This window comes from Amborella trichopoda, chromosome 10, assembly GCF_054954075.1.
Source record: "Amborella trichopoda isolate Santa Cruz 75 chromosome 10, AtrichopodaSantaCruz75HAP2 v2.0, whole genome shotgun sequence".
In the NCBI taxonomy this organism is placed as follows: domain Eukaryota; kingdom Viridiplantae; phylum Streptophyta; class Magnoliopsida; order Amborellales; family Amborellaceae; genus Amborella; species Amborella trichopoda.
The window spans coordinates 11,304,491-11,321,138 of record NC_142345.1 but is presented as its reverse complement, the minus strand read 5'-3'; the positions used below and the strand labels follow the sequence as shown (position 1 = coordinate 11,321,138).

Below are 16,648 nucleotides of genomic sequence, written 5' to 3'. Positions count from 1 at the left end.
ATCAAAACATGTATTCAATTTGATGTAATTTATGCTATTTGAGGCGGATTTTTTAGTTGGAATGACTGATGTTAGGTTGGTCTATGAAGAACTGGGTTTTTTTTATTATTATTATTCATGATCAATTTTTTTGAGAAATTGTGATTTTCCAAAAAATTGTTATTTATTATCATGAACAATTAAGCAATATTTTTAATTTTTATTGTTAAATTTCTAGTTCAAAAAATTGCATGTTGATATATTATTTATGCAAAAAAATACATGTTATTATATTTTTAATGCAAAACTGTATTTTTTAATTTGTTGTTAATGCAAAAAAATGCATTAACAAATACATGTTGTTAAACTGTTTTATATTTTTAATGCAATTTTGCATTAAAAAAGTATTTTTAATTTTTAAAATTTGTAATGCAAAAAATATATGTTGTTAAACTGTATTATCATGAGGAATTAAAGTGATTATCATTGTAAAAAAATCGTGGCATGTTATTATATTTTTAATGCAAAACTGTATTTTTTAATTTGTTGTTAATGCAAAAAAATACATTAACAAATACATGCTGTTAAACTGTATTATATTTTTAATGCAATTTTGCATTAGAAAAGTATTTTAATTTTTAAAATTTTTAATGCAAAAAGTACATGTTGTTAAACTGTATTATCATGAGGAATTAAAGTAAATATCATCGTAAAAAATTCATGGCATGTTATTATATTTTTAATGTAAAACTGTATTTTTTAATTTGTTGTTAATGTAAAAAATATATTAACAAATACATGTTGTTAAACTGTATTATATTTTTAATTTTTTAAATTTTTAATACAAAAAATACACGTTGTTAAACTGTATTATCATGAGGAATTAAAGTGAATATCATTGTAAAAAAATCATGACATGTTATTATATTTTTAATGCAAAACTGTATTTTTTAATTTGTTGTTACTGCAAAAAAATACATTAACAAATACATGTTGTTAAACTGTATTATATTTTTAATGCAGTTTTGCATTAAAAATGTATTTTTAATTTTTAAAATTTTTAATGCAAAAAATACATGTTGTTAAACTTTATTATCATGAGGAATTAAAGTGAATATCATTGTAAAAAAATCGTGGCATGTATGATATTATTTTGCAATTTTCAATTTTATTATTAAATTTTTAACGCAAAAAATGTATGCTCTTGATAATTGAGTTGTAGCCATGTTTGGAGCTTGCATTTTTAATTATATTATCTTGCATATTTGTAATTGAGATGTACGACTATTTGTAATCATTTCAATCGAGTTGGGATTGTGTCGACTATATCATTGTAAATTTTATTTGTAGCATTGTGAATGACTATATCATTGTAAATGTTTTTTGTGTCAAATATACGTGTAGTGACATTATAGATGACTACATTAATGTAATTTTTTTCTTGATTCTAAGTATGACTTATACAGACCTTTTTTTATCTATAATGTTGTATAAATATTTTTTTTTTCAGTAGGAACTAATTCATATTTGTCGAAATGAAGATTTGTGACAAGTCCATATGTATTGGCATTGTGAATTACTATACCATTGTAAATATATGTTTTATTGATACTATATCAATGTAAATTTATTGTTCTATATGTAGTGGCTGATATAGGCTATTTTTATCTATAATGTTGTATATATAAATTATTTTTCCCAGTAGGAATTAAAATATTTTTGTCAATAGAAGTATTTTGCATTAACAACAAATACAACTTCATGAACTACCCCTACATATTATCACTACACATGGTGATTATTTTTCATATTGAACCGTCAGGTTAATTTTTAACATTTTACATTTTAAAGGTGAACCATGGCAAGATCTGCTGATAACCATGCATGGCAACATAGGGTCAAACTTGATCCCAACAAAAAGACAAAATTATTTGTAATTACTGCCAAAGAGTGATAAGTAGTGGGGTACATAGGTTCAAGCAACACTTGGCAGGGGTTAAGGGAGATGTTTCTGCGTGCAATAGTGTCCCTAATAATGTAAGAAAATAGATGACGGCATTTCTCAAGGCTACCAAAGGTAAAAAAATTTCAAAGCAGAGGATGAATGAGGAGATAACTAGTTTATATACGCCATCAAGCGGGAATGATCCAGAAGAGCAATATAATAATTACTTGGAGTTGGTCACAAGAATGAGTTTACATGAAATATACCAGAGGAAACATGGGCATGCATGGTGCTTATGACATGGGCATGCATGGTAAGCCTAGCTCAGACATGCATGGCGGGCCCAACTCGAGCATGTATGACGAGCCCAGTTCAAATATGTATGGAGGGGTTGATGGCAATATGTATCAAGAAAAATCAGACATTGAAGAAATTGTTTCTAGCTTATCTAAGAGTGTCAGTATTGCAGGTCATGCTCGTATAGAACCATTTCTCTCAAAGCTTAAGTCAAAACAAATGACCCTCAAATGAATGATGAAAGGTACGAGAAATATGTTGGGCAGATATATAGGAAAATGGTTCTACGATAAAGAGATCCCCTTTGATGCAGCCAATAGCCCATATTTTCTACCTATAGTCAACGCAATCCAGAGAGTCAGGCCCGCGGTAAAACCCCCGACGGCATATGAGCTAAGTGGGCCAATATTGGATGAAGAGGTGGAGGAAGTTAGAAAGTGGACTGAAGAATATAAACAGAGTTGGCCAAGAACAGGCATTACTCTCATGAGTGATGGTTGGTTGAATAAAGTTAGCAAAAAGGAGTTTGTAAACTTCTTGGCTTATTCTTCAAAAGGTACAACTTTTTTGTCTAGTAAAGACGTACCAAGAACGAAGAAGGATGCAAACTTCTACATACGATTATATGATCAGATAGTGGAGGAGGTGGCAGATAAGCATGTAGTCCAATTTATTACGGAGAATGCGCGTGCATGTGTTTCTGCGGGCAACAAGTTGATGGATAAGAGGAAGCATCTAGTATGGACCCCGTGTGCTGCACACAGCATCGATCTTATGTTAGAGGAGATTGGTGAGATCAAAGTTGTGAAGGAGACTCTACAGGAAGGGAGGTTGGTGTCAAGATTTATATATAACTATTCTAAAATTTTATTTCTGTTTAGAGAACAATCTAAGAAAAAATAGATAATCAGGCCCGCCATAACCCGCTTTGCGACAGATTACTTGGTTGTGAACTCCATTCGAGAATCTGAAGGCACAATAAAGAGATTATTTACCAGTGAAGAGTGGTTAAATGATCGCCTCTCGAACTCCAGTATCGGGCTAAAAGTGGACGACATAGTCTCAAATAAGAGGTTCTGGTCTCGATGTTCCAGTATAGTAGAGGCCACTGCCCCTTTTGTCACAGTATTAAGAATGGTGGATGCTGACAAGAAAGCTACCATGTGCATCATTTATAAAGGTATCAAGAGGGCCAAATCAGCTATTGGGGAGAAATGTAGTTTTGCTAGTAAAGTGATCGAGATTATAGAAAGAAGGTGGAACACAAAATTCGGACGTCCAATTCATTATGCAGGTAAATATATATTTATATCATTAGAATGTTTCATTGTAAATTATTTTTTTATGAAACTTTAAATGACATTTCTCTATCTATATATTTTTCAGGTTACTACTTTAACTCAAAATTTTTCTATTTGACACCTGAACATCCCCACAAGATTATGGAAGTGGTCAGATACATTATTGCCAGGTTGGAGAGAAGCCATCGAAACTAGGCAGCAGTAATACAAGAGGTATTCTTTGTTCATTCATATATTTAATCTTATGAATTGTTCTTGCCCTTACAATGCTTTTTGCATTTTAATCCATTTGATTGATGGGAGATATATGGTAGTGATGCACCTCACCCAAAAAAGATAGCAATCAAGGTGCTCTCCCAAACATGTTCTGCTACTGGCTGTAAGCGAAACTGGAGTACGTTCCAATGGTTGCACACTACTAGAAGGAATCGACTCGCTTCGGAGAAGCTTCATAAACTAGTCTACGTTCATTACAACTTAATCTTTCGAGAGCGACAAATAAGAAAGAAGCTTGAAGACTATGGGCCGATAGACTTGGACACAATATTTGTCACAGACACAGCAGAACAATGGGTAGTAGAAGAAGAGGAGTTAGTGTTGCACAAGAGAGCGTTTTTTGAGGCTATCGGTGAGGAAGATTTTGAAGAAGGTGATGAGCAGCATGAAAGAGGAAGCAGCCCGCCAACATATCCACAATTCGTCGGAGATGTCGGTGATATTGCACCTAATGAGGGAGAGTGGGAAAGGGGTCTAAGGGAAAATAAGAGAGATGATGATTCCGAGGCCACCCAATCCCAGTCAAATTATTCACATATCGAGTCCCAACAACAAGAGGGTAGGGATGAGCACGATAGTGTAGGTGATTTTGGATTAGGAACACAACAAAACACTAACACTTAGGGATTTGGGTATCGTCAGGTGCCCACTAATTTGGATGATTCATTTTTAGATCGAGTCAATGAATTGTCACGCGAATTCAATCAATGGCACCAGCGTGACCAAGATGAAGAACGACGTCATCTATCATTTTATTTTTATTTCGTATGTTATGAATTGTATGCTTTATTGTAGTTCATGTATGATGATATACTTAATCCATGATAATTCTATGTTTATCCTTTTGTGTGATGTAAATTAAATGGTAAATAGTAGTTCATGCAGAGAAAGAACATATCAATATTCGCATATTCATGCAAAGAAATGAAAATTCTTAATGGAGTACTATATATATATATATATATATATATATATATATATATATATATATATATATATTGAAAAGGCTATCGTGCGTGACATCGCGTATGCTAAGGGATGCGCAAACCAATGGGATTGTAGGAAGCTTTTAACGGTGGTGATCCCATTGGCGTATCTTTCAAAAGAAATTCAAAAGAGCCATTACAATGGTCTGACAGCCTATTACGTTTGTATGCTCTCTCTAGAGTAGTACAACGGTCTCTCTCTCTAAAGTTATTTCCCTCTTCGTACTTCATGCCTCTCTCTAAACATAAGTCATCCTTCGCCCCTCTCTCTCTATAGAAGCCATCCTTCGTCCCCCTTCTCCTCTTCTCCTTTCGTCCCCCTCTCCTCTCTAGAAACCCCATCCTTCACCCCTCTCTCTTTATCTTTACAAAAGCCCTCTTCTCCCTTCGCTTCTCTATCTCTCTCTCTCTACAGAAACCCGTCATCCGCCTCTCTCTCTCTACAAAAGCCATCGTCTTCTTTCACCCATCTTTCTCTTTACAAAAACCTCAATATCCAGCAGCCCCTCTCTACTGAAACCCCAATATTCAACAGCCCCTCTTTCTCTCTAGAAACCCCAATATTTAGCGGGCCTTCTCTCTCAACAAAAGCCCCAATATTTGGCTTCTGGTTTTCTTCCTTCGCTCTCTCTCTCTCTCTACAGTATCCCCAACATTTAGCATGCGGGAAGATCTCTCTCTCAATATTGTGGACGAGCCCCAACATTCTCTCTCTCACTGTTATTGAATGAATGCTTTTCTGCAAATTCATTGGGTTTTTCATGTAATCTCTTCTATTTGTTTTTCTGGCTATTTCATTATCTCTGACTACCCATTCCTCATAAGATATGACTGAAAAGTTTTTAATCAATACTTTTTGTCATCTGTATGCACTGTGAATTAGATTTATCACAAGTAAACTCCACGAAAGGAAGTGAGGCACAAGAATTGTGGAAAGCTTTTTTCATTTTTTTGTTGGATTACTAAAGAGAAAAATATTGGGAAATCCCTAAAGTCGTTGGAAAAACCACCATTAAAAGCTTCCTAAAATCCCATTGGTTCGTGCATCCCTTAGCATGCGCGACGTCGTGCACGATAGCCTTTTACTATATATATATATATATATATATATATATATATATATATATATATATGGTATGTTTTCTATACAGTTGCAACCGAAACTGTTGAAGTTGGGTTGCAGTCATTTCCACCCTCCATTCGTTGGACGGCGAGGATTATGCACAACGCTCAATGAAAAGTTACCTGGGCTTCCCGTTGTTGGTTAACTTGACCTTACAAAAACTATTATGGCTTTTTAAAAAGGAAGCCCAACCCTACTTTTCTCTCTTCTCTCTTTAACTTCTGCATCTACCCATAGTTTTCTCTTCTCTCTCTCTCTCTCTCACTCTCTCTCTCTCTCTCTATATCAACTTCTCCATCTCTATTGGATTCTCCCATTTTCCCTAACACTCTCTCACTTTCTCAAACTTTTCTCTCCGAATCTCTTTGGCCTTTTCTCTTCTCTGGGAGAAAGAAAGCCTAATCCTTTATCAAAATAAGGAAAATGAACCATTTTGTTACATAATACTATATATCTCTCTCTCTCTAAAATACAGAACAGGTGTTTTCTCTAGAGTGAGTTTATCTCAAGACCAGAATTTTCTCTATGATTGGAGTGGGTTTATCTAATGGGGTGGTGTTTTTCTTACTCCTGCTACCCTAGTTAAGCAACTTTGACCTTGGCTGGATGCCTGCTCAGTCCATTGTAAATTCCTTCATTCTTCTTAGTTAGTCATGAATGATTTTCAGGCTAGTTCTTAAGGGATGGTTTTCAGTTATTCTTCCATGTCAATGCAAGGTATGTTTATAACTATCACCATCACCATTCTAGGGTTTCCTTGTTTTCTTTTTTTCTTTTGATAGATAAAGGTTTCATTTTCTGAGGGACCCAAATGGACCAATATGTGTGATCTTTCTTGGTTTTTTTTGCTTTTTATTTTTATCCTAGTTAAAAGAAATAATTCAATTGGCATCGTCGGATTGATATAGATAACCTGGGTTTTCTTTTAGTGACTCCATTTGGGTGTATTTCTCTTTCAATTTCCTTTTAGGTCTTGGATGAGCAAATGGATATTTGCATATGTCTCACTTTCATATTAAGATAATTTCTGTGCTCTATTATGGCCTCCATTGATGTGTATGACTTTTTTCACTTCTTTGACTTGGTTGAGCAAAGGGATGTATGCCTATAAATCCTCCATATTAAGACAAGGACCCTTTAGAGCAATATATCTTTATACAAGAATGGTGAAATATGACCTTTTTATTTTGGTTTTCCTTCTTATTCTTTTCTTATTGTAGTGAAGAATGGCCCGTTATTGTTACATGATAAATGTTGAAGTAAACTTGATCCAAATGTTATGGGGAACGATTAACTCAGTTACTGTATAACCTCTTGGGAAGGGTTGGTTTATTAGTGACTTTAAAAGAGATTGTATTGCTAGCTATGAGTATTCATGATGGGGTAAAAACTATTTGGTTTATCTTTCTTTTCTTGCTAGATTTAGTAATATATTTGAACACTATAGAAATGGGAATTTGGGCGAGGCTTGATGTCAAGGAATTCAAATGTGGTTCCCAATGGGCATGTAAATGGTCATTTAAATGCTCATTTATTCCCAAATTCTTGTTCAAGTAATTCTACTTATTTTATTTTAATAGCAATTCAAGTATTTCTTATTCAAGAAAACCTTTGTTATAAATTTCAAATGGTTAACCTAATCAACGAATAATTCATTAATTTAGATGGGTTTGCTGAATTTTGATCTTTTCATATAAATAATGCAACTATTCACAATCAAGTTATATGCATTCGTAAAGTTGTTGTGGTTGGTATTGTGAAGTAATTCCAATGTTTTATATTTCTTCTTTGTATTCCCAAGCTTTAAACAACTATATGTTTCTTGGTGTGCATGTACCTGGTTATTTGGATACCCACTTATTTTAATTCCAATAATATGTTTCTTTCCTTTTAGAAGTCATTCAAATAATTATTACATAAGAAAATTTTTGTTCTTAATTTCAAGTTGTTATATATTTATCAACAATTTTTACAACATATTGGTAATTCATTTATTCACATGGTTGTGCAAAATATTGCTGACAATACGAACTAGAGACACTTTTAATTTTACAAAATAAGAAAAAACTAAGTCATTTTATTTTGATCCTATGTGTTGTGTTTATCAGGGCTTTGTGGAGATTCACTCCAGAGGATAAGAATTCGAACCTAAAGTCATTGGTCTCAAGTCCCTCATCAACTTTACCTGTTGAGCCTAACTAATAGCCTAAATATGTATGGTGGCATGAGCTTTGAGGATTTTTCAAAATTGTTCATACGGTGGTGAAAGGCATGTTGCTACCTTCTAACTTAGCCAATCACAACCAACCATTAGCATCAATGGCTACTCTAACCAAAGCAAGCATGTCTTTGCCTTACTTGACTATGATTTGGGCAAGATCCCAATATGCAAGTGACATGCACAAATCTAGCATGAGGTGTCTCCTTAAGTAGTTTGTGGTAAAAGTTAACCGATCAATGTCACGTTAGGATATTCATTTATATTCTTAAGTATATGTTTAATCATTCAGGGCTCTGTAGTTCATGTTGTTTTCATTTGGTTGTCTATAGGGTAAAATTCTGGTTTATAATCCCCTGGGGGTTGAATAAGAGTGCATCATTGTTTTGTGAACTTTATTATTTTTATATGTTGAATTTTTCACTTCTTTCACTCATTCCTGTCTTTTGGTTACATAACTTAGGAGAGAGAGAGAGAGACATAGAGAGAGAGCACAATTGCTATCTATCGTGATGAGAGAGAGGGAGCATTTGGTATCAATCGTGATGAGATAGTGTGTGTGTGGGAGGATCGATAACTACACATCCCACATCCCAACAAATTTGTTGCATAAGTTGGGACCTGAAATATGCTCATTTGTAAAAAAAAAATGAACAAGACAAGATAGATTAAAATTGAGTAGACATATTAAACCAGTACATTCCACTAATATGCTCATTTATATATATAAAAAGTAAAAGGCTAACGGTTGGACAAACTTGCCTCTGATTAAAAAAAAGCTCGGACAAAATATTCGAGCTTTCCTTATTAAGAAATGCATTAGGGAAGTTAAAGGTTGCATTGTCAATTTATGTAGCAGTAGGTCCAATATATCAAATTATGCAGCAGTAGGTCCAATACTTCACATCTTCTTAGCATAAACAATAACAAATTACCATGAACATTATCAATAGCCTATGTTGAAGAAAGGTTATGTTTTCCACAAAACGTCATCTTCCACACTTTTCCATGCATATCATAAGGGCTCAAATTTAATACCTTTGTTTTCTACAGTAATACATTCTTATATACATAGAAAATTATCATACACTTAAATACACACTTGCTTCTTATACAAGGTTCTTACACAAACGTCATATCTTACAAGGTAAACAACATCAGAACTACCAAAAAAAATATGTAAGTAGATATCCAAAACAAATGTAATTACATATCAAAAAATCAATTAGATATCAAATTAAAGGCCAATCATTGTTACTCCTCAGCCACGACGCTTTGAGTGTTACCCGTACTCCTTGGGGAGTTCCTTAGGCCCTCGGCAGTGATGCTTCTATACCAAAACATAAAAGGAAAACAACTCAATAATATTTGGAGCATCTGAGAAAGCAATTTCATGTAATAGATTCTATTATTAAGATCATTTTTTAAACAATATTTCACAAGTTAGAGCTAAGTAACTAACTAACACAAAATCGTTCATAATCATTAAACTTGAGTCATCAAAGTATTAAAGAAACAATAAATAATACTTTAATTAGCTTTGAAAACCTAAACTCACAACTATGAAATATGATTGATCGTACCTTGCACAATTACGCCTGTCATGACCTATGACTCCACAACCACCACACTTTCTCTTACTTGTTCTCTCTTCGTACCGAGGTTTGATTCTCAAATGGGTAGGTGGTCATCCCTTCAACTTTTCACAAGTTGGAGTCTTTATAGTCACATGTGGGTTGGAAGCTACGGAGAGGATGAGATCCACATAAGGGGCAGGTGTTTCTAAGGACGTAGGGCTACTAGGGGTAGGAGAGACTTGTTTGGTGAAAGCTTTATCCTTGTCCACTCTAGCAGCAACCTTGTCGCGTGCCTCATATATAACCATCTTTGCGTATTCATATACACTAGGACTCACGGCCCCATTAGCTAATAGCATGTTGCACCGTTGAAATAGATCATTGTAGCGCATGGAATAGGCATCCTCCCGATTGACCCTTACTTGAATTCCAAAACCAGCACGAGCAACCCCCTTTGTCACATCCTTTGTCCATGGCTTCATTATATAGTATTGGGGTAACTCAAGGATATTTTTTAAAACAAATACCCTATATATGACTACAAGGGATACCCATGCTCTCATATAGATGGCAGCTACATGTTACTTTCTCCTCATTATTACTAAATAAAACTGTGTGGGCAGGGTGGCATGCCCCATATTCTTTCAAAGTGAAAGTGCATATCATCAAGTCATCCTCTTGCACTTCACAAGTAAGATCAGTGGCCGTCATCAACTCTAGCTTAAATAAGTTTTTAAATATAGTTGGGGTGTAAATTTGAGTCATTTGCCTCTCCGTGCGGGTCGCAATCTTCATAACTGGTGTTTCATTATGAGATTTGAAGCTTGCATTGTTTTCCTCATCAAAAATTTTATCAATTAACTCTTCGGCTAATAAATATAGTCAACTTAGTATGAGAAGTTACATATGCCTTAAGGTCCTTATTCATGGCTTCGCTTCTTCCACTAGTCCTATTGCCAGCAGAGAAGCAATCTTGCAAATATACATCTATCCACCGGTGTCGGATTTCATATAGGGACTGCATCCAATCATTGTTCATCAATTCATATCTTTCTATCATTCTTCGCCACTCATCTTCAAATTCCATGATGGTGGTGCTCAATTTTTTGTGTAATATGCCATCTTCACAAGTGACGTCGAGATTTCAAGATTACATTTTTTATTGCAAGGGCCATTGCCCTATCTTGGTCTGTGATAATTGTCTTGGGTCGGCATCCATTCATCACCTCGAGCCATTTTGTGAACAGACATGTAAAAGACTCATCCTCTCTATGGAGCAAAGCACATCCTAAGAATATAGTTTTTATGTGGTGGTTTACTCCTAAAATTGGGGCACATAGCATCCCATAAGCATTGGTTTTGCATGTTGTATCAAATATAATTACATCCCCAAAGAACTCGTAAGCGATCCTTGATTTTGCATCGACCCATATCACATTGGTTAAGCCCTCGTCTTCATCAACTTGTATCTTGTATGCAAATAATGGGTTTGTGGCACTCTTGGTAACAAATAATTCCATCAAACCCTCCGCATCCCCACTTACCAATTTTGATTTTTTTTTTCGATTGTTATATATTGCATTCTTGCATTGTACTTCCACAAAAGGGAGACTCCTTGGACATCCAACTTGTATAGACAACACTTTTGTTATCTTTGGGGCAGTTAACCCACATAAGTTATACATGTAGATCATCTCTCTCATGGCCTTCGGAATTGTACGATATGACCTAAGGAGATGGACTTTGGATGGTGAAGTAAAAGCATGAGAGAGATCTTTCTCGTGTTTCAAAATGAACCATATACCATATTCATCTTTCTTCATTCTAGCTTTGCTTGACACTATATCCTTGTATAGGGTCGAGATTGATTCCCTCATACTTCTTGTGCCGCAGACCTTGTTTGAACATACATATTCGCGAGCAATGACCGATCCATCTTTTCTTGATCAACGAGTTGAAGAACATTGAACATTAAGACCAATTCTTTTTGCATATTTATTATACAAATCAAATGCGGCTTCAGGAGATTCAAACCGCATACCTTCTTGTGGAACCTCATTATTACATTCCAAAGTTATTGGCTCTCCTGTGCAAGTCTCTTCCTGACTTACATAAGAGTCATTGCTATTGTCACCATCCACATGAATAATATCATTTGTTTCATTGTCGTTATACTCCTCAAAAATATGAATACCTGAAATACTCTCCACCTCCATGTCAATTATGTTCTTTATGTCTAACTTTAGATCAATCCTATTTTATAGACTCATAAACATGAAAGGAAATTCTAATTAGACATTTATCGACTCGTTTTAAGTCAGAATTATTCAAAAAATTCTAGAGCTAGAATTAAAGACTTCTACTTATCATACAATTGTCAGGCGTTAAGTACTACTCTTTTAACACTCCTAATATTTATAAGATGGATACCTTTATCACATACAACGATAGCAACAAAACCATGAACACATAAATACCATAAGGTTGCTACCAATATACACATTCTCTCTTTACATACTCATTTATACACATCAAAAATTCTTACTATACAAATAATTGGCTAGCCTTTCTTCTTCATTCATATACAAAAAATATTTAATATTCTCATAAAGAGTAGTGCAACAAGCATGTAACTACAAATTTACTGAAAAATTGCAATATCTCTAATCACCAACATTTCATAACATCATCCATATAAAATTCCTATTAATCCATGCATGTAATGTACATTGACAAGTACATAACACTCATTTATCTGGGATAAATGAGTTCAAAATCGAAAACAAAATATAAACTTAAATTAATGGGTTGAGAAAAAATTTAGCTTTATCTAACATGCTGCAAATTTATAGAAATTTTGTAGCATCTCCGATCACCACCATTTCAAAATCCATTTATCATGCACAATAGTTTTGGTATTTGTAATTTTGAAGAAAATTATTCAATTGAGTGGTTTTTCCAAACATATTGGTTTGATTTCTTTTATTTGCCAGGCCTGATTCAAATTAATTTAATAGGTGGATTAAGAGATTAGATAATTTGTAGCCCAATTCCAAAGTAAATAACAAAACTAAATCAACCAAATTGTCGATCTTGAATTGAAAATGATTTTCTCGTAGTTCACACTAATTTGATCACCACTTATCCAAAAAATATTTTCCCCAAAACAAAAAGTAAAAGAAAAAGGTAAAAATAAATTCAGTGATTGAACCCAAGGTTCTTCAAAACTGTGAACTTTGCTAGAATAAACATCTACTAAATTCAAGCACGCAATGGATGCATTAATAATAGCTTTACATGGAACAAAATGAGGTGGAAGAAAAATTTAAGGCAAAAAAAAAAGAAGAAGAAGTGATAATAGCTCAGATGCACCAGAACAAAGAGAGAATAGCTCAGATGCACCAAAACGTTGATTTGAGCAAAAGAATCATCATATGGCAAAATAAACACCCAAAGAAATCACCAAGAACAGAAGAAGAAGAAGAAGTAGCTCATATGCACCAAAATAGCTAATTAGGGAAAAAAATTCTTCATTAGGGAAAAAAAAAAAAACCAAAGAGATTATTCTAGATTTCGAACTCTAAAACCCACAATAGAGAGACAGCTTGATTGAGGTGCTGGAATTTCAATGGTTGCAGAGGATGTCAAATGGCAACAAATGCCAGCAGAAATAGTCATTGAACTTTTCTTGAACTTTGCAATTCCTCATTGACTTTGGCTAATTTTGAATGGCAGCAAATGCTTAGAGGACCTTTTCTATCACAAGCCCTAATGGTCTCCTTCAATCTTCTCTCTTTGCACCTCTCTCTGTCTCTACTTTTCTTCGATATGCTCCTTCAATTTCCCTCAATCTTCTCTCTGTATACCCTTTTTCAACCTTCTCTCTCTAAAGTCCTAGGGCCTTTTCTAATCCTAACCCTAATGCTCTCCTTCCATCTTCTCTTTGTACCTCTCTCTCTCTAAACGGTTCTTTCCATCCCTAGTGATGAACCTCTCTGAACCTCTCTCTAAAGGTTGATGGAGAGAGAGAGTCATCCAAGAGGATAGAGAGAGAATTTGGTAAGAGGTTCTGATGATGGAGAGAGAGACGTCCAGGAAAGAATTTGGAAGGAAATTGAAAATAGCAATTGGGCTTTCCGTTTTCCAATTTCCCATCTGTCATTTCTTTTTTAAATATCCACCGTCCATTTTATTGGATGGTAAAGAAGGTTGCAACCACATATGTTGCAATAGGGTTGTAATCTTATTAAAACTTTTCATATATATATGGGTGCTGATGTATAGAGTCTAAGCTCTAAACAATCAAATTAGAGCCTACCTTCAAATAGTATCGAGAAATTTGGTTTCACTACTGAAAACCTTTGTGAAAGCCTTAAAATATGCTTTCACATTTATTTATAAAATTTAAAGCTCCAAAAATAATGTAGATGAAAGATCTATGAAAACTTAAAAATCTTGAAAATTGACGATCCAAAAATGCATAACAAATACAATATTTCCAAAACTTGAAATCCAATTTTTCCTCATATCAATGCATCTTGATGTCGAGATGATAAATTTGAAGATATTTGAGCATCAAAACAACATTTTTTTATGAAATTTTTGAGGTAGGCTCAAATTTGATTGTTTAGACCCTCGGCTCTATATAAATTTTTCCATTTATATATATATATATATATATATATATATATATATATATATATATGGGTTTGTCTAGAGTTAACAACCCCTCAAAATACAAAGGTTCAAGTTATAAGGGGTTGTGATAGGTGTATTTATCAAAACAATCACTATTTTTTCATTAAAAAATTATTTAAATAGGTAACTTTACAATTAAGCAATGACAAATTTGAATTTTTCACAAAAGTACAATGACATTTTGGAAATTACTGTACTGCAATTTTATTTGTAGAGTGCCATTGTCTTTTAGTTAAAATTTCAATTTTACCCCTTATAGAGATGACAAAAATACCCTTTGTCTTAGAGTAATATTTACCAATGGGAAAATTTTTAATAAGGTTGCCACCTTAAAATGTAGAATCACAGATGCACCTCAAAAATCTATCGGAAATGTTGCGTTAATGTTGAAAAAATCCACTAATCGATCATCTCAACATCGAGATATATAAATATGAAAAAAAAAAGTTTTCGAGTATCGGAAATAGTGCATATTGCAACACATTATCTAGGCCGTACATTTTCAAGATTTTCATATATTTATAGATCTACTTGATTTTAACCATTTTTGGATTTTAATATTTTCTAATTAGGTATGAAAATAGATTTTAATGTAATACTAAGAATTTCTTACAACAAAATTACATGTTATGATAAAATTTTAAGGTACCCCTTAATTGGATTGTTTAAGGTTGCAACTTTATAAAAACCACACCTTTTACAAATTTGTCCTACAAAAGTAACTTTTTTAAAAAAATAGATTGCAAAATTAATAAATCCACCCTTCACAACTCTCTCTATCTTGAACCTTTGTAATTTGAAGGGTTGTGAAATTTAGAATATGCCTATATATGTATAGGAAGATGCTACGGTATGCCGATTCGTGTACCGCTACAGTAAACTCCGAACGTCCCATATCGAATCTGGGCCGATTTGACGATCATAAATGTCCGACAGTATTTTATTTTTCATTTTGTTTTTACAAATCGAAATGATCTGAAATTTGGAACGTATATTCATAAAAAATAGGCAAATCTACGAAAAATATCAAAAATATATTTTACATGAAATAAATTGACCAAAATACCCCTGAAAAGTTTCAGGGGTATTTTGGTCAATTGGTTTTTTGAATTATTTTTTTATATTTTTATTAGGTACGCCTCACTAAGATGTACATATGCTCTAAATTTCAGATCATTCTTATTTGAAAAAAAAATTAAAATTCAAACACTCTCGAACAACCGTGACCGTCAGATCGGCTAGATTTGATATGGGCTATTGAACGTTTACTATATTGGTACGCACATGGACGTACAGGAACTTTTTTCATATAATATATATATATATTCATGTCAATAAAGAAGAATAAATTTTAAAAATTAAAAATATAATTTTTAGTTTTTTTTATTCATCGTCAATATATTATTCATGGACAATACACTCTACATAACGTTAGGATGGATGTTTTTGTGTCAGCGAGCCCGATGACTCATGAATTTTTCCTGAATAAATGCGTTCTCTGTTTTTAAGTTCCTTTTCATACGTAGGATCTCTCAGAATGGACCCAAACCGTCGATCCATAAACCTTGTATGTGAAAGCATAACACGTGGGACCGACCAATTCTTAAAAGTAGACTTAATGGAAGCGATTAAAATTAAAACACCAAAGGTAGCAAACACGTTCCCCTATAGACGTGATAGCAAGTAGAAACATTACTACTACTACTATTATTATTATTATTATTATTATTATTATTATTATTATTATTATTCTTATTATTATTATTACTATTATTATTATTATTATTATTATTATTATTATTATTATTATTATTATTATTATTATTATTATTGATATTAATATTAATATTATTATTATTACTATTATTACTATTATTATTACTATTATTATTATTATTACTATTATTCTTATTATTATTCTTATTACTATTATTATTACTATTATTATTATTATTATTATTATTATTATTATTATTATTATTATTATTATTATTATTATTATTATTATTATTATTATTATTATTATTATTATTATTATTATTATTATTATTATTATTGTGTGATGAAGATTAATTATATTAAATCTTCAGTTTCTTCGTGACATTGAACCATACCCAACAAAAAGAAATAACAGGTTCTTATGTTACAGTACATTATTTATATATACTCTTCATTTGACACATTGAACCAAGACTAACATTTGTTTTTGTTTGATAAATTATCATAAATTACATTGCTTATATTAAAC

The 16,648-nt window shown here is 32.9% G+C and overlaps 1 long non-coding RNA gene across 1 annotated transcript; it reads right to left on the bottom strand.

Moving 5' to 3' along the window:
* Window positions 1–9,164: 9,164 nt before the first annotated feature.
* LOC148780056 (uncharacterized) lies at window positions 9,165–13,834 on the bottom strand. Its single transcript, XR_016041934.1, has 2 exons — window positions 13,294–13,834; window positions 9,165–9,455 (listed from the first exon to the last, which is right to left on the bottom strand). It is a non-coding gene; the product is annotated as an uncharacterized LOC148780056 (long non-coding RNA).
* Window positions 13,835–16,648: the final 2,814 nt, after the last annotated feature.